The sequence below is a fragment of the Schistocerca serialis genome, chromosome 6 (assembly GCF_023864345.2).
Source record: "Schistocerca serialis cubense isolate TAMUIC-IGC-003099 chromosome 6, iqSchSeri2.2, whole genome shotgun sequence".
In the NCBI taxonomy this organism is placed as follows: Eukaryota; Metazoa; Arthropoda; class Insecta; order Orthoptera; family Acrididae; genus Schistocerca; species Schistocerca serialis.
Window position 1 is genome coordinate 237262547 of NC_064643.1, and position 19228 is coordinate 237281774.

Consider the following 19228-nt stretch of genomic DNA (forward strand, 5'->3'; position numbering starts at 1 on the left):
TCTTACAAATTTACTCTCTGTGATGGACACACGTCCACATCATCAGCTCTCAAAACTCCGCCACCTCACTCCCAACATCCACCACAGCTGGCTTCTCATCTCCAATTGCGCAACGCTACGCTCTGTTCACATTCAACTGCCCAACACTACAGTAGCGACTATTCCAACAATGCCAACCAGCCACAGACTTTAGACAGCACAGTCAGTGATTTTCATATAGAGCGCTACGTGGTGTTACCAACATAAAAACCTAAACAGCCCACTTACAACACTACATGGACAATCGAAAAGTTATCAGAAACTTCAGACGTTACTGAAAACACAGACTAATCTTTGATCCATCACCCAACTGATGTTCCGAATTCTTCGCAGAGTAATTCCCATAGACTTTGTTTCAGCAGTTTTACAAGAAAACAACCACACACTAGCAAATCAATTTGTTGCTTTAAAAAAAACTAGGGGAACTAAAGCAGACCTAAGGAATGTCACCACAAACCAGCTACACAGACACTGTCAGAACAACAGTTTTCTGGAAAAGAGGCTGAGCTTGATGATACTGAAAGAAATCACAGACACATATCACCAAGACAAGGTTTCAGTTATTTTAATGATTAACAAGGTAGTTCCTATCGCCGCGGTTACGAAATTGCAAAGGATATTACAAAATTATTCACAACAATTACTGAATTTAAAAGAATAGAAAATAAAGGTTGACCTCAGTACGAAAGAACAAAAAAAAAAAAATGGTTCAAATGGCTCTGAGCACTATGGGACTCAACTGCTGAGGTCCTTAGTCCCCTAGAACTTAGAACTAGTTAAACCTAACTAACCTAAGGACATCACAAACATCCATGCCCGAGGCAGGATTCGAACCTGCGACCGTAGCGGTCCAGCGGTTCCAGACTGCAGAGCCTTTAACCGCACGGCCACTTCGGCCGGCACGAAAGAACAGTTCGACACGTTGATAGCAGAAGCAGATGATCTTTCAAGCAAAGTTATCGACTCAAAAGCACACTATCACTCTGATGTTACACAGACAATACGTTTTACTGATGTAGAAGAATTCCTATCGCTAGAACGCTTCAAGGAAGGACAAATGACAAACAACAAACAAAACAAATAGGAAGCATATAGGTTACGCACTCATCTCCCACTGGGCAGAATTTGACACCTGAGTACTTTACATGTGACTGCAGTGAGAGTCATCACGGACGTGAACAGGAATATGTGCGTGAACAATATTTAGGCAGGTCTACACGAGAAAGACACTTCGCTCATGAACGTGAGGACTCTCCCGTTCGTTCTAACAGACACCATTTTAGTGACACTCCGAGATATGATAGTTTTGACTAGAAGCATTTTTTGATAGTGAGAAAATTCAAAAGTCTTTCTCAGTGATGTTAGCGATTTACTTCCATTAGGTTGGGTTCAGCAATTCAAGTTTTCTTCACCACCGACTAGGTCAGTAACGCATAAATTAGAACTTGTTTGCAGGTTTTTGTAAGGAGAACAGCTATGTGTATGCGACCTATAGGACGGCAATGTTGACCATTAGAAGAATTTCGGAAAGCATTTCTTGCCGCTTACTTGTCTGAAACAACACAGCATTAGGTCAAGGACAAACTTTTCAGTCTACCAAATACTGGAAACTCACAGTCCGCAACCTTAGTTCAATTATTTGAACATATGGTACAACAAAAGCACCTTTTAACCGAACCACACAGCCGACAAGTATTAATACAGCTATGCATTTCAAAACTTATAAGATCGTTACGAGTATCACTACTAACACCAGAGCGATAACATAAATGTTTTTCGCGATGTTATACAACGTCACGAAATTGGGGAATCTAAAAATTCTCACAGAAAAAGTTGCTTTTCACGCGTTAACCGCAGTTATGGTGATGGACGCAATATAAGAATATCAGGATCATTTCATGATTACAGAGACAACCAGCATGGGAATAACAGACAGAATGAAAATCATTATAAAAGGAACTAGAGTTTTAGCGGGTCACCACAGAACAATTAGCAACAAACTCCAAACCGTTTCCGTAACAACCAACAATCATACAACACAGTATTTGTCACGAACAACCCTTCACATCAGCAGTCTTGGTCGCAGTCGTACTCTCGCCCTAATAATGCTAGCTACAATCACGTAAAGGGAAACAGCAATCTGTACATTTATAGACAGCAGCCATTCCAACAAAATCTGCACGACCATAGACAAATAAACTATAATTTAAGGAAAATGACAAATACAGAAAAAGGAGAAATGACAACTGGAAAATCGATAATGTCTGAATTCAGCAGAACTTTTCAGTGAATGCTCAGGTAGTCGCTTCCATCTACGGCAATATATTTCGAATAGTTCGGACGCATGAGTACAAATAGAAGAAATTTCGTCGCCCATCATCCAGAGACGCGACAGTGGGGGACAACGATGACTTGCAGCCTAGAGTTCGGAAGATGTTCTCGTTTAGACAATAAAGTGTACTACTCATTCTGTCAACATCACTGAAAATATTATCTGAGACATTAAGAACACACTGTTGCATGAAAAGAAGACCCACAGAAACACATTTACCACCCCCTTATTAGTATTCAGATAGGAAGCATACTTCAAATGAATTTCTAGACTCAGCTTCTCCCATTATAGTAATCAATAATTCAGCATTTAACAAATATAGTTCTGATGAACCTTGTCCAACTTAACCCTTACAAAGAACTAAAGGTGCTCTTTCAGGAAAATGACTTGATGTCAAAACGTAAATGCGCTTGGAATTCATAAATGTTTTATTGTTCCTTTACTTGCGATAGAAGTACTTGCTGGTATGGGCTTCTTGAAGAGCCATAAAGCTGTTTTTGATTTCAACAATTTATGCATTTGCTGCATAATAGCGATACTCAGATCACATTTCACCATGAGCATCACTTTCCAATGGAAGAATAAGATATCGACAGACTTCATTCTTTTACTTCAAATAAAAATATGAACTCCTACATGTCAGACTACACTACTGTAGATTCCTCTTACATGATTGGAGATGGCGAATCGAACTTACACATTTCTCAGGCAACACAGGTTAAAGTAGGCAGCTGTGTAGCAGCATCAGTCAGAGATAAGCAACAGCTACAGCAGGTTTTTCAAATTCAGGCTCACATTTTAGACGACGTTCCTGTAACTATTGATGCATTTGTTTATAAGTTTCAGACACAACCCCATAATATATTTTAAGCCAGATACCAGTCCCCTAATTCCCATTAGAGAGAAAGGTTAAACAGGAATATGAACCAAGCTCCATCGAGATTTCACTGAAACAGCAGATAGTCCTTACAACAGCCCATTATATACTGATCTGAAGAGAGGTGGCTCTCTCAGATGTGTTTGAGACAGATTAAGGGGATTACTGTACCAGAAACATACTTCAGACGTTGGATGAATTACTTCATAAATTTCATGGTGTTTGCGTATTTGCCACTCTTGGCTTGAAATCCAGCTTTTGGCAGACTGAATTACATCCGAACTGACGTATATACAGAGTCTTTTTATGTTTTGGTAATCGTTACCAATTTTGCAAACCACTTTTCGTTTCAAACATTTCATCAGTAACTATTGTCAGAGATTTGAATTCTTTTCTTGTGGAAGATTTAATGAACAGGATGGTAGCCTCCCTCGACTATATACTTATTGCAGGAAAAACATAGTTAGAATCTTTTCGAGTTGTGGAGTAACTGCAACTTAAATAAATCCGAACTCGGTAAAACTTTTGTTATAGTTTTTGGAAACATTATTTCAATTTCTGGCATCCAAATTAATCCAGACAAATTTCAGGCTTTTCGTGACATTGCAGTTCCAACAACAAAACGCCCAGTAAGAAGTACCTCGGGTCTCGAAAATTTCTTTCGTCGCTTCATTGATTACAAGGCTCTTGACACTCCTCAATTATGTCGACTAAGTGGCAAAAACACAAACTGGTTTTGGGACGAACAGATACAGAGAGAATTTGAGACACAGAAATAAGGTTACTGGATGCACCCTTACTTCCCCATCATGACTCTCCTCACTCTCAGGGCTTCTGTATGACTACTGGAAGTTCCGGGCTTCTGTATGACTACTGGAAGTTCCAAGACTACTCTTGGTGTACAAGTATTTCAGGAATTTGAAGGAAGCAGCGTTGTAGTTAAAAAATTCTGCCTTTTCTAGTTGTGTTCTATCCCCTTCAAACGTAATTATTTAATCACTGAACTTGAGACATCACCAGTTGTTCGCGCATTTACTAAGTTTTGACATGTTTTTATTTGTAAAACACACTAAAGTTTACAATTTCAGACGACTGCCAACGTTTCCCGCGGTCGTTTGGCGAGTTAGGCATTGTATTTTCAAGAATTTAGCTTTACTGTTGTACACATTTCTGGAGCAAAGAACACTGTAGCTGATATTCTTTCGTGATCACTTAATGGGAACACAATCTGAATCATTTACAGATTATTGCCACTTCAAGCTCAGTTTACTGTACATACTACAAGTAGGGTTTCAAAATTACGTTCTTCGGCTTTAAATGACATTGCCAAAGAGCAAGATAGAGTTACGATATGGGAAAACAACAAGCAGCAGTGGCATGACAAGAAGAACTGTACAGTTACACATTAGTATTTAGTAGGGAACAATATTCTATTTAAACGACTGAAAGCTGAAAGCATTACGTCGCTTCCTTGCATTCTCAAGGATTTGCTCAACGTTCAACTAAGTTACGCACCCTGTGGACCAAGGAAATGTTTCCACGTACTTCGACGAACTTCTTACTTCTTCAACACGGAAAATCGAATTCGTGGTGTTCTGGCTAAAGGTAGACTCAGAGCTGGAACAGATTTGTATAAATCCGCAACCGTAAATAACGTAATTTTACAGAATTCGTGGGAAATACTTGAGCGAAATATGCAGTAGTTGTTAGTTTAGCCTTTGGACAGGGTGAACCTTTAGCCAGAAAACCGCGAGTTCTGTAAAATTGGGTTATTTATGGCTGTGGATTTATACAAATCTCCTACAGCTCTCAAACGAGGATTTTCCCACGATTTAGTCACTGCATAGCTTACTTCTTACTTCTTCAATACGGAAAATCGAATTCGTGGTGTTCTGGCTGAAGGTAGACTCAGAGCTGGAACAGATTTGTATAAATCCGCAACCGTAAATAACGTAATTTTACAGAATTCGTGGGAAATACTTGAGCGAAATATGCAGTAGTTGTTAACTTAGCCGTTGGACAGGGTGAACCTTTAGCCAGAAAACCGCGAGTTCTGTAAGATTGGGTTATTTATGGCTTTGGATTTATACAAATCTCCTACAGCTCTCAAACGAGGATTTTCCCAAGTTTTTGTCACTGCATAGCTTACTATACAGCAAAATTTCTTTCATTCATAGCATTACGTAAAGCGACTACGAGAACTGTTTCAACAGCACTTGTTATTAATTTCTTAAGAGAAGTGGGACGTGTTGAAAAGGTAATCTCTGGTACTTGATCACAATTTTGATCTAGTTTCGGATTCGTACTCCGAAGAAGAGGAAATTTATACACATCTTTATTTCCCAGTACTATGCATTTTCTGAACTGGCTGCAAAATTTTTGAATGTAATATTCAAATTAAGCAGACTTTACTGATATGGAAAATACACTGAATGGCGTAAGTATATTCATGTCTTTCAGGATATCATAATTTCTTTTCCAAAAGACTCTACCATACTTTCTCCACATTTGATGCTCATAAACCAACAAACACTAGACAGAGTTAAATATATTGTACACTTTTCCAAATCACTATGTTTAAGACACCATTAATTACTGGAAACATTAAACAGCCAGGAGTGAATAGGAAATGACTTCAGAAAACTAAAAGTAATGGCAAAAATTTCAATATAGTTCAAAGAGTGTTAGTCCAGTCCCACTACGTATCACACAAAGCTACAAAATTGGATCAGCAATTCTTTTTTATTTACAATAGCCCATTCTTGGTCGGATTGCCTACCCCAACACTACTGAAGTTGGACTGTCATGGATTAGGCAATCTTATGGATTACACCATATTTCCTAAATGAAGCACTATATTGAATAATTTTCATATATATCTTTTATTATCCAGTGACCATTTGTTAGTACAGTTACGATGTGTCTATAATGAGGGTTACCTTTGGTCAGTTGTGTACATGTATATTCGTAGAAGTTAGGTCATGTGTTATTCTGTTTTATGTAGTATTCTTCATTGTCAGCTTTTATGGAGAAAGTGAACATTTTTTATCGCTTGTTGGATCATGTAGTTTGTTTAGTTGTGTATCTTTGGTATTATTCCATGTCATTTGGCTTGTTAGGTTTAAGTTGGAGTTCTAGTGTAGATCTTCGTTTTATAGAATGAAATATTGGTAAACAATTTTTTATTTCTCTTACCTTACAGAACTGTCTTAATATAATACGCTCTACTATTACAGGTAATCATTACTGAGTCATTGATCATTGTTAGCTCTATTCTCACAGCGATTCTGGAAACACAATAAGATAATAAAGTAGCAACAAATTTTCAGCGCATAGTAATATAAAATATAATAAAACATTGATTATAGAAGGTAAAATCAGATACAGGACAAACAAACGAAATATATCTTACAGGCAGATATACTGTTATTCTGAGCAATTTGAAGGACACTGGCAGAAGATGTTAAGTACTGTTACATACATAAATATATGGATTAGGTAGTTATTCTTTGGACGAGTTTGCATATTATGTAACTGTTGAAGTAGATTTCTTATTTTCAGCAGAGGCTACTTAGAATAAAGCATAGTAAATTGTAGGTGCAGAGAATCGTAAGAAACCTGAGGCACATATGTAGTATAAGATCGAAGATAGTAAGATTACTGATGTTTTTTTTTTCCTTTGATAGGAACATGTCTGATTTGTGATTGCTGAATGATATGCTGATTTTATCATTATGTGGATTTGAGAGACATGTTTGGAGAAATTATGTTTTATATACCAAGGAGATTGACAATCATTATGTGTATTTAAGAGACATGTTTTGAGAAATAGTGCTTTATATACCATAGAGGTAGATCGTGTTAGGGATTATGTTATGATCAGCTTGTAGTGAATTCTTTGTGTTATTATGGTTTAGTAATAATTGTCTGACAGAGGGGATTCATTATGAACTAGCTTGGATGCTGTTGAGATTATATTCCGTCTGATTTGCCATAGTGTGATGAGACATCTTTTTATCTGCAACCGCGTTTCAGTGCATTCTGTTTATTGAAATTTGTGGTAGATGTTCATGTTCTTTATATTACCGTTGTTTTGCTCTTCCTTGTCCTAACAACATTTCTTTTTTAGTCACCAGGTCAATGACACTTTATTAAGCTACAGTTAGTGTACATAAGCTATTCAGGTTAAACATGCTTAGTAGGAATTTAGTATGTCAATTCTTTATTTTGTTTTACATATATGTGCTAGGCATTTGTTTGAGACAGTTCTGTCTTTCTTGTATGTGTAATACGTAAAGCGTGTTGTTCTTAGATGTCACGTGCACAGAATAAATGATTTTGGCCATATTTTAGTATTCTTTTGTTTGACAGGCTGACGACTGATGTGTCAATAAGTTTCTTTTACCAGGTAAAACTACTATTTTGTGCACAAAACTTTTGTTCCACAACTTCATGCACTTCCCTTGTTAGTAGATGACTGAGCTAGATAATTCACTAGGAAGTAGTATTATGGTTTATAATAGTTGTAGATACACACACACACACACACACACACACTCATTTAATATACGATGATGCACTGCTTTTTGTAAATGAATTTTGACACGTATTTGTTCACTGATGCTATAAACTTGCTATCCCTCTTAACATCTAGCGTGGAAACAATATTTTGTTCATGATTCTTTACCTAGATTATTTTGTTTCAATGAAGTGAATAATTTCATTTATATTTTAGTATGCAGCGTTTATGGCCTCTGTCATTTCATTAGCATAAGAATTTTCAACTTGAGCTCTGTATTGCAGACTGGTCGCTAATGTGCCCACCCAACTTATTCTTCTGTGCAAACTTTCCTTAGCTGACAGCTTATTAGAATACTGTAACATACATCTTTTTGTCTTTATGTTAGCTTACGTATTTAATCTTTTATAACGATATATTTCTCCTATGTAATATTCTGATTGAGCATATTGTTCGGGCTACTTTACCTTGCGCCTCTGCACTATTATATGACTATTCAAGGAATTCACTCTTTTCACAACAAAGATGGGCTAACTCTCTGAGATTTATGACGTGCTTTCTGTCAGTTACCAGTAATCTGATGAACTGAAACTAGGTTTACGTGTCTTAATGTGGAACTTTGCACCTGGCAGTATGCTTGCAAGACAATGGCTTTGAATTGTCAGAGGAGAGTTTATGGACTGATACTGTATCTTCTGAGTCTGCTCTTGGCCTGTTCACATATGAACTCATCTACTTACGCTACATTTGTCGATGTCAGTGTCTTAAAAAATGTTTATCTTACAATGAGTCTCCTACGAATTGTTAGTGTTGTACTGCACAGAGTCATGCTGTGCTTATTTTCCTTAAATATATATATCACCGACAGCACCATCTTTTACGCAGTGCTATACAAATACGACATTTCAGTGCTACCTTGATGTTTGTGACGAAACAAACTCATTTCAACAGTCTCACAGAGACTGTGCTGTTTGTTATCTACGCACTATTTTTCATGTCTACAAATCAGAAACACAGAGAAATTGGACCATTGTCATGAATAACACTATATTCTACTATAGCACTGAATTATAGGTCTTTTTATTTATATTTAGTACGACGATTGCATGCAATTGTCATTACTGTAAAACAAGTTATTTCTTATGTTCATCGTGTTGTTGTTCCACTTTTTCAACTTAGGTACTTTCCTACTCTATTTCAGGACTTCGATAGAGAATTTTGCAATTTTTGTCACTTAAAAATCTCACTCTGCAAAATTCCCACTGGAGAGGCTGGGGGTAATGAATGGCGTATGTGTATAATTTTATGGGGTGCTTTCTTGTCTGAGGATGTCTTACGAGGCACTTGTAGCCATCAGTTACACATGAGCGGCCCCGTCGGTGCCGCCATGCGGTCCGGAATCGGCTTAGGTCATCCTTTCCCTACGATTTTGCACGGGCGTTAAGTGATGAGTGGGAAGAGAGGAGGAGACAGCAAACTGTAGTTGGGTATCACGGCAGTGTGCTTGTAAAGGATGGACACAGAACATGGTGCTCTAGGGGAATTAGTTCATTGATTTGATATTATTATTATTACAAAAGGAATATTATAAATATACTTTGATTTACAATGATTTACCAGGATGTATACTATTTTAAGAGGACTGGAATTTAACGTCACAAAATAACATATTTCACTATATTGCAACAATCTTGAGTCAGAATAGACATCTGAATCAGATATTTACTGTTATTTTTGTAAGGCTTTGTCACAGTAAGTGTTAATGGATTTGAAAAGGCGAAAAAGATGCAATCGTTAGTACGAGGACTTCGGTAAGCTGTAACACAAATTTTTTGTCTGCCCATTTCTATTCAGTACCTTCTCGTTAGTCTGGCGATCCCTTCGAATCTATTTATTGTGTATGTTTCGCATGCATACGGGGCTACACTCCAAACAAAACCCTTCAGTGAACACTTTCTAACACTTAACTCTACATTCCACGTTAACAAATTTCTTTTCTACAGAAACGTTTCTTTCGGTTGTTAGGCCACATTTTGTATCCATAATCACTTATTTTACTGTCAAAATATCAAAACTTGTCTACTGCTTTCAGTGTCTCCTTTCCTGATCTAATTCCCTCACCATCAGCTGGTTTGTTTCGACTGCATTCCATTATTCTCGGTTTTCTTTTGTTGATGATCACCTTATATCCTTCCGGCAAGATACTGACTATTCAGTTCAACTGTTCTTCATAATCCTTTGCTGTTTCTGACAGGCTCGGAGTTTTGGTCTCTTCTCCCAAAACTTTAATTCCTACTGCTTTCCTTTATTGCACTGCACAGATAGAATAACATCGAGGATAGGCTACAACCCAGTATGAGTCCCTTCTCAACCAATGCTCCCTTTTCGTCTGCCTAGACTCATAACTGTTATCTGTCGTTTGGTTTCTGGGAAAGTTTTGAATAGCATTTTTCTCCGTGTATCTTACCCTACAACCTTCAGAATTTAATAGAGTGTGTTCAAAAAATGGTTCAAATGGCTCTGAGCACTATGGGACTTAACATCTGAGGACATCAGACCCCTAGAACGTAGAACTACTTAAACCTAACTAACCTAAGGACATCAAACACATAAATGTCCGAGACAGGATTCGAACCTGCGACCGTAGCGGCAGTGCGATTCCGGGCTGGAGCGCCTAGGTCCGCTCGGCCGCAGAGGCTAGCAATAGAGAGTGTTCCATTCAACATTGTCAAAGGCTTACCCCACGTCTCTAGATGCTATAAGCAAAGGTTTGACTTTCCTTTACCTATCTACTAAGAGAAGTAGTATGGTCATTGATGCCTTGCATGTTGGTACATTTCTCCGGAATCGAACATGATTTTCGCCGTGGTCGGCTTCTACTAGTTTTCCATTTTTCTGTACACAATTACTGTTAGTTTTATGCAAGTATGACTTACTAAACAGATAGATCGGTAATATTCACACGTATCAACACAGTTTTTTCCTTGATATTGGAATCACTGCGTTCCCCTTGAAATATGGGGGCATTTAGCTAGTCTCATACAACTTGTAACTTTGATGGAATAGTTCTGGAGTAACTGGCTCTCGCAAGGCTATCATTAGTTGTGTCTGTACGTCGTCTGCTCCAGCGGTCTTCTTTCGACATAGATATTTCACTGTTCTGTAAAATTCTTCCCGCAGTGTCATGTAGATCACGAAAGGCGACACTACTCCCCACCATGCGCAGAAGAGCAATGTTTGGCGACTACATTAAGATGCACCGAGCGGGGTAAGTAGCACATTGGACTCGCATTCGGGAGCACGACGATTCAAACCCACGTCCGGCCTTCGAGATTTAGGTTTTCCGTGATTTCCCGAAATAGCTTCAGGCAAATGTTGGGATGGTTCCTTTGAAAGGGCACGGCCGACTTTCTTCCCCATCCTTCCCTAATTGGGTGGGAGAGATGACCTCGATGTTTGTTACCCTTACGTCAATGAACCAACCAATCATTACTTTAACACATTAACACGCGGATAACTGCGTGACTCGTATGATATATGATATATGTATGTATGTATGTCTGTGTGTGTGTGTGTGTGTGTGTGTGTGTTTGTGAGAGAGATAACTGTATGTGTGTGTGTGTGTGTGTGTGTGTGTGTGTGTGTGTGTTTGTGTGTGTGAGTATGTGTGTGATAACATTATGCTATATGTTTTATGTTTATATGTTATGATGTTCAGTTGTTTCTCAGTTGTACAAAGCGCATTAGTGGTCACAATTAACCCAAATATAGTGAAGAGACAGAAATAACTGCCAGGGTAGCCGAGCTCGCCAACGCGCAGTTTCCTTGACTCGGATAGGCGCGCCGGCCCCGGATCGAATCCGCCCGGCGGATCAACGACGAGGGCCGGTGTGCCGGCCAGCCTGGATGTGGCTTTTAGTTGGTTTTCCGCATCCCGCTATGTGAATACCGGGCTGCTCCGCACGTTTCGCCTCAGTTACACGCGTCGCAGACATCTGAAACACATCCGCACTATTTCACGATTAACACTTGACGCAGAGAGTTGGGGTTCACTGATTCCATCCTGAGGTGGCACGGGGTGGCGGCAAAAATGGTTCAAATGGCTCAGAGCACTATGGGACTTAACATCTGAGGTCATCAGTCCCCTACTTAAACCCAACTAACCTAAGGACATCACACACACAGTCGTGCCCGAGGCAGGATTCGAACCTGAGATCGTAACAGTCGCGGGGTTCCGGACTGAAGCGCCTAGAACTGCTCAGGGTGGCGGCAGGAAAGGCATTCGGCCATCCCTAACACTAACACCGTTGTAACCACGCCGACCCTGCCATCGCTGTGGTACTATGGCGTAAGCGAAAGGAAGAAAGAAAGAAAGAAAAAGTCAAGAGACAGGAAAGTTGTAATTTAGACATTTTTTTATGACGGTGAACCTCAATAGAGAAAAAGAGGGATTTGCGGATTCTTGATTTGTCACCCGTAGATCATGTCTGGGATGCAATGGGAAAGGGTATACAATCATATCTGCCTCAAGCGAGCAAGTCTCATTAGCTGATATAATATGTGCTTCTTTCAGAAATTGTTCAAATGGCTCTGAGCCCCATGGGACTTAACCTAAGGACATCACACACATCCATGCCGAAGGCAGGATTCGAACCTGCGACCTCAGCGGTCACGCGGTTCCAGGCTGTAGCGCCTAGAACCGCTCGGCCACTGCGGCCGGCCTGTGCTTCTTTCCCTTGGGCTCACTCGTCATGCTGGTGCTGATGATGGACATTATTTCCGAATGAAATAATCGTTCATTACACGTCATGCGATGAGTCCACAAAATATGATAAATGACAAAGTGTTGCTTCGTGATGCAACCATCTCCTTTTCCGTCAGTGTAGTAACGCTACGTTACAAAGCTGTCAGTGTAAAGGACGTAACCTCTGTACGCTGTCAGTCTCCTGAAGAGGCGGTCAACAGTGCGCTACAGTAGGTAGGCTTAGCCAGCGAGACGAGGATGCCGACGGCGCCCGAGGGGCGCTCGGCGCCTTGGCGTGGTTCGGCGGAAGCGCCACCCATCTCCGGACCCACCTGCGCCGCACAAAAGAACTGAATTAATCGCGCCCCACTTGGGCCCAAACTTTAATAACGCGCGACACACTAAGGGGAGGGCCTTAATTTACTTTACTGACAAGATAACTTAGCATAAAAGCTCGGCAGAGGACATACCATTAAAACTATGGCAGTAACTAACCGGCGATATATTCGCATAGTTTACAACCCCAAGCCGGATAAAGTTTTTGCTGCGTCATGATGGAGCGCCAACTTCACGCACGTGCGCTGTACATGAAAATTTTATCTACATCTTGCTTGAAACACGGAGTGTCTTACTCTCTTAAGTTAGTCTTCTCTCCTAGTGAAAGTGGTTTTGCTGATTTATGGAGTTTAACGTCCTCTCTTTGTTCAGTGTAGGTAATGAGTGGGCACTGCAGTCTCTCCATGGTATATCTTCATGACGTACCCAATACATGTTACTTTTGTCGCCGTGTGACCGTTAACTGTTCATTTATTTTACTTAGTCATGACTTCGGCTTTATAACCACTCTCATGTGCATGTTGCACTGTAAAAGAACAAAGTATATATATATCATACACTGCAGGGCATAAGAACAAGTAATTAATACGTATATGAAAACATTATTTACATTTTAAAATACATTTGAACTGTCTGTGACATGTCATTGAAGAAAGAACGTATTTATGGTGTTAACAATCAATTTTCGTATTACCGGGTTTGAGTACATAACAAAGGTACATAATATGACTGACAAAGTCCACAGTGATAAAACATTAACATGCAATATGGCGTATTTAACAGTCAGTATATTCCAGTGCCCTGCATTCGTCACTTCTGTTCACCAACTGACGTTAACGTACGTCATAACAGTGGCAGAAATCACCAAGAAAGAGAGGGAGGATATTTAGTGGATATTTACTTACGCAAATGCTTAAAAAGTGAATTATAATTTTGTAATATCGTATCCACGCAGTCGTTTTGGGATCAAAGCTTTACTGTGCATCTAAAATGGTCATATTTACCGTCTGAGAATGAAATGTAACAATGACTCCCTGCAAGAGGACGTAATTAACGTGTATTGGAAGGACTTGACAAACATTTAGCTAAAAAAGTCCACTTTGCCCTTCCTAGTAGTACCTCTAGTAATGTAAAGACCATACCGCTCACACAATGGTGCCGTTTTTTACGATATCCGCCACTGTTTTGACATATACTACCTTCAGATTGTCAGAAGAAGTGACTAATGCAGGTCACGGAATATGTTCTCGCATGTGGATATAAAGTAGAATTCATTACTGCTTAAAATAAATAAACAATTACAGTCAAATGGTGAAAATTTTTTTCAAACGTTAACTGAGTGTGAATGTTTTCTTTATACTGCCAGTTTGTGGACAATTTGACGTATTTTCTTAATATGGTTTCATTATTGAGCACTTTTTTTTTTATATGGATTAGAGATAGCTCTGATGAAGAAAATCGTACAGCCGTTATTTCCTTCAGTGGCACCAACATCAAATGGTTCAAATGGCTCTGAGCACTATGGGACTTAACATCTATGGTCATCAGTCCCCTAGAACTTAGAACTACTTAAACCTAACTAACCTAAGGACATCACACAACACCCAGCCATCACGAGGTAGAGAAAATCCCTGACCCCGCCGGGAATCGAACCCGGGAACCCGGGTGTGGGAAGCGAGAACGCTACCGCACGACCACGAGATGCGGGCCGGCACCAACATCATACTGACGGAAACCGTAATAAGCGGCCCTGAATTACAACCCGACTTTAATCGCTCAGCAGAAGAAAACTGATTGGAGCTGATGAGATACTATTCTTCATAATGTATAAGAACTTCCTCCCGTTCCAGCAGCGATTTATCATAGATCGCTGGATAAACGATAGGTTCCGTTCGATTAGAAAAATGTACTACACATTCCTGCTCTAAAGAAGAGCCGTCGGACAGACGCATACAACGACTTCAAACTGTTGTAGAAGTTTGGAACGAATTTTATTGTTTACTAATGAATGAAAATATGAGCATTCGGATGATCAGACCAGCTTTCCGGTGGGACTTAGGGGTTCCTAGTAGGAAGAACATAGCGTGGGATTCTCAATCGTAAGATGTCCTCAATGCAGAAGTACCTTTGTGCCTACTCCTGGGTATGTTACAACACCAGTGCCGTTCACAGTATATACAAATAACACAATGGATAACATCGGAATTACCATTAGGCTGCTGACGGATAATGTTTCTGTATATGGAGTCGCATCGCTAGAAAACTATAGCGAAACGCAGCAGAACTGCAGGAAACGACTTGTGGTGCAGGGAACTTCATTTGACCAGCAACATTGTTTTTGTTTCACTTTCTTTTAGTTATGTATTCATTTTCCCCCCATGAACAATGGACCTTGCCTTTGGTGGGGAGGCTTGCGTGCCTCAGCGATACAGATAGCCTTAGCGTAGGTGCAACCACAACGGAGGGGTATCTGTTGAGAGGCCAGACAAACGTGTGGTTCCTGAAGAGGGGCAGCAGCCTTTTCAGTAGTTGCAGCGGCAACAGCCTGGATGATTGACTGATCTAGCCTTATAACAGTAACCAAAACGGCCTTTCTGTGCTGATACTGCGGACGGCTAAAAGCAAGGGAAAACTACAGCAGTAATTTTTCCCGAGGGCATGCAGCTTTAGTGTATGGTTAAATGATGATGGCGTCCTCGTGGGTAAAATATTCCGTAGGGAAAGTAGTCCGCCATTCGAATCTCCGGGCGGGGACTACTCATGAGGGCGTTGTTATTAGCAGAAAGAAAACTAGCGTTCTACGGATCGGAGCGTGGAAAGTCAGATCCCTTAATCGGGCAGGTAGGTTAGAAAATTTAAAAATGGAAATGGATAGGTTAAAGTTAGATATAATGGGAATTACCGAAGTTCGGTGGCAGGAGGAACAAGACTTCTGGTCAGGTGAATACAGGGTTATAAATACAAAATCAAGTAGGGGTAATGCAGGAGTAGGTTTAATAATGAATAGGAAACAGGAATGCGGGTAAACTACTACAAACAGCACAGTGAACGCATTATTGAGGCCAAGATAGATACGAAGCCCACGCCTAATACAGTAGTACAAGTTTATATGCCACCTAGCACTTCAGATGACGAAGAGACTGATGAAATGTATGATGAGATAAAATAAATTATTCAGATAATGAAAGGAGACGGAAATTTAGTAGTCACGGGTGACTGGAATTCGATAGTAAGAAAAGGGAGAGAAGGAAACGGAGTAGGTGAATATGGATTGGGGGGAAGAAATGAAAGACGAAGCCACCTCCTAGAATTTTGCACAGAGCATAACTTAATCATAGATAACACTTGGTTCAAGAATCATAAAAGAGGGTTATGTACATGGAAGAAGCCTGGAGATACTAGAAGGTAATCAGATAAATTATATAATGGTAAGACAGAGATTCAGGAACCAGGTTTTAAACTGTAAGACATTTCCAGGGGCAGATGTGTTCTCTGACCACAATCTACTGGTTATGAAATGTAGATTAAAACAGAAGAAACTGCAAAAAAGGTGGGAATTTAAGGAGATGGAACCTGGATAAACTGACTAAACCAGAGGTTGTACAGAGCTTCAGGGAGAACATTAGGGAACGATTGACAATAATGGGGGAAAGAAATACAGTAGAAGAAGAATGGATAGCATTGAGAAACGAAATAGTGAAGGTAGCAGAGGATCAAGTAGGTAAAAAGACGAAGGCTAATTGAAATGCTTGAGTAACAGAAGAGGTACTGAATTTAATTGATGAAACTGGAAAATATAAAATAAATGAAGCAGGCAAAAAGGAATACAAACGTCGCAAAAATGAGTTCGACAGGAAGTGCAATATGGCTAAGCAGGGATGGTGAGAGGATAAATGTAAGGATGTAGAGACTCATATCACTAGGGTAAGATAGATTCAGCCTACAGGAAAATTAAAGAGACATTTGGAGAAAAGAGAACCACTTGCATGGATATCAAGAGCTCAGATGAAAACCCAGTTCTAAGCAAAGAAGGGAAAGCAGAAAGGTGGAAGGAGTATAGAGAGGGTCTATACAAGGGCGATATACTTGAGGACAATATTATGGAAACGGAAGGGGATGTAGACGAAGATGAAATGGGAGATATGATACTGCGTGAAGAGTTTGACAGATGACTGAAAGACCTAAGGCGAAACAAGGCTCCGGGAGTAGACAACATTCCATTAGAACTACTGACAGCCTTGGGAGAGCCAGTCCTGACAAAACTCTACCGTCTGGTGAGCAAGATGTATGAGACAGGCGAAATACCCTCAGACTTCAAGAAGAATATAATAATTCCATTCGCTAAGAAAGCAGGTGTTGACAGATGTGAAAGATACCGAACTATCAGTTTAATAAGTCACGGCTGCCAAATACTAACACGAATTCTTTATAGACGAATGGAAAAACTGGTAGAAGCCGACCTCGGGGAACATCAGTTTGGATTCCGTAGAAATACTGGAACACGTGGGGCAATACCGGCCCTACGACTTATCTTAGAAAATAGATTAAGGAATGGTAAACCTACGTTTCTAGCATTTGTAGACCTAGAGAAAGCTTTTGACGAAGTTGACTGGAATACTCTCTCTGAAATTCGGAATGTGGCAGGAGTAAAATCCTAGGAGCGAAAGGCTATTTACAAATTGTACAGAAACCAGATGGCAGTTATAAGAGACCAGGGGCATGTAAGGGAAGCAGTGTTTGGGAAGGGAGTGAGACAGGGTTGTAGCCTATTCCCGATGTTATTCAATCTGCATATCGAGCAAGCAGTAAAGAAAGCAAAAGAAAAATTAGGAATTAAAATCCATGGAGAAGGAATAAAAGCATTGGGGTTCGCTGATGACATTGTAATTCTGTCAGAGACAGCAAAGGACTTGGAAGAGCAGTTGAACGGAATGAACAGTGTCTTGAAAGGAGGATATGAGATGAACATCAACAAAAGCACAACGAGGGTAATGGAATGTAGCCAAATTAAGTCGGGTGATGCTGCGGGAATTAGATTAGGAAATGAGACGCTTAAAGTGTTAAACGAGTTTTGCTATTTGGGGAGCAAAATAACTGATTATCGTCGAAGTAGAGAGGATATAAAATGTAGACTGGCAATGGCAAGGAAAGCGTTTCTGAAGATGAGAAATTTGTTAACATCGAGTATAGATTTAAGTGTCAGGAAGTCATTTCTGAAAGTCTTTGTATGGAGTGTAGTCATGTATGGAAGTGAAACATGGACGATAAATAGTTTAGACAAGAAGAGAATAGATGCTTTCGAAATGTGGTGCTACAGAAGAATGCTGAAGATTCGATGAGTAGATCACGTAACTAATGAGGAGCTATTGAATAGAATTGGAGAGAAGAGAAATTTGTGGCACAACTTGACTTGAAGAAGGGATCGGTTGGTAGGGCATATTCTGAGGCATCAAGGGATCACTTGTTTAATATTGGAGGGCAGCGTGTTTGAACGTAGGCCGGTGTGAGGTGGAGCGTACACTATTAAGTTAAGTAGTGGTTTTGACTTTGTACATATGTACTGTTTGTGTTTCCTTTTATTTTTCGTTTATAAATGTATAGCTATGGTGTTCTTTTAATCATTGACAAAGGTCTTCTTAGATACTTGTGGGTTTTATTGTTGTTCTGAAGAAGATGTAGTTATCTACGCCGAAACCTGCGTTAACACTAGGTGCTTTTTTTGCAATCGAGGCGGGTTTTTAGTTTTTTAATATATTACCCAACGATTGCTGACGCGCTGCGGTGTTGAAGTTTCTTAAAGACGGATAAAGTTCAGTATGTACACTAGGCACACTCAACGAACTCGGATGTAATGTATTGAGCAGAAATAGGTGGAAAGGCCTACTTTTCTTTGATAAAGATTTGCTAAGAATCAGTGGAATTAGTCACATCCATCAAAATTATGGGCACAGACACACGGAACATCTTAAAGTGGAGGGACCAAGTAATATTAATTGTAGGGGGAAGGCGGATTCGAGGCTTAGATTCATTTGAGTACTGCACCTTAGTCTATGGCACGTACCAGTTTCGTTTGATTGTAGAAATAGAGTTAAGCCAAAGAAATGCAGGACGTTTCGTCGCCACTCTATTAATATACTAGAGAATAACACGGTGATCCTCAATGAGCTTCAGCTTCAATAGCAGACGCTACTAATTCCAAGAGCATAGGGTCTCACCACAGTTAGGCAGTATACGTTTTGTTATATGGACCTAACAGAAGAATAACGAGAAAGTAAAATCAGTGATATTAAAGTTCACACAGAGATTTACATCACAAAATTACACCGACAACAGCAACAAAAAGGAACTCACAAAACAATATCGTCGTAAATACTTCCTTCA

General features: G+C 39.8%; 1 non-coding gene across 1 annotated transcript; it reads right to left on the reverse strand.

Moving 5' to 3' along the window:
- Positions 1–12400: 12400 nt before the first annotated feature.
- On the reverse strand, positions 12401–12484 carry Trnas-gga (transfer RNA serine (anticodon GGA)). The gene is given in 2 exon segments: positions 12401–12435; positions 12445–12484. It is a non-coding gene; the product is annotated as a tRNA-Ser (tRNA).
- Positions 12485–19228: the final 6744 nt, after the last annotated feature.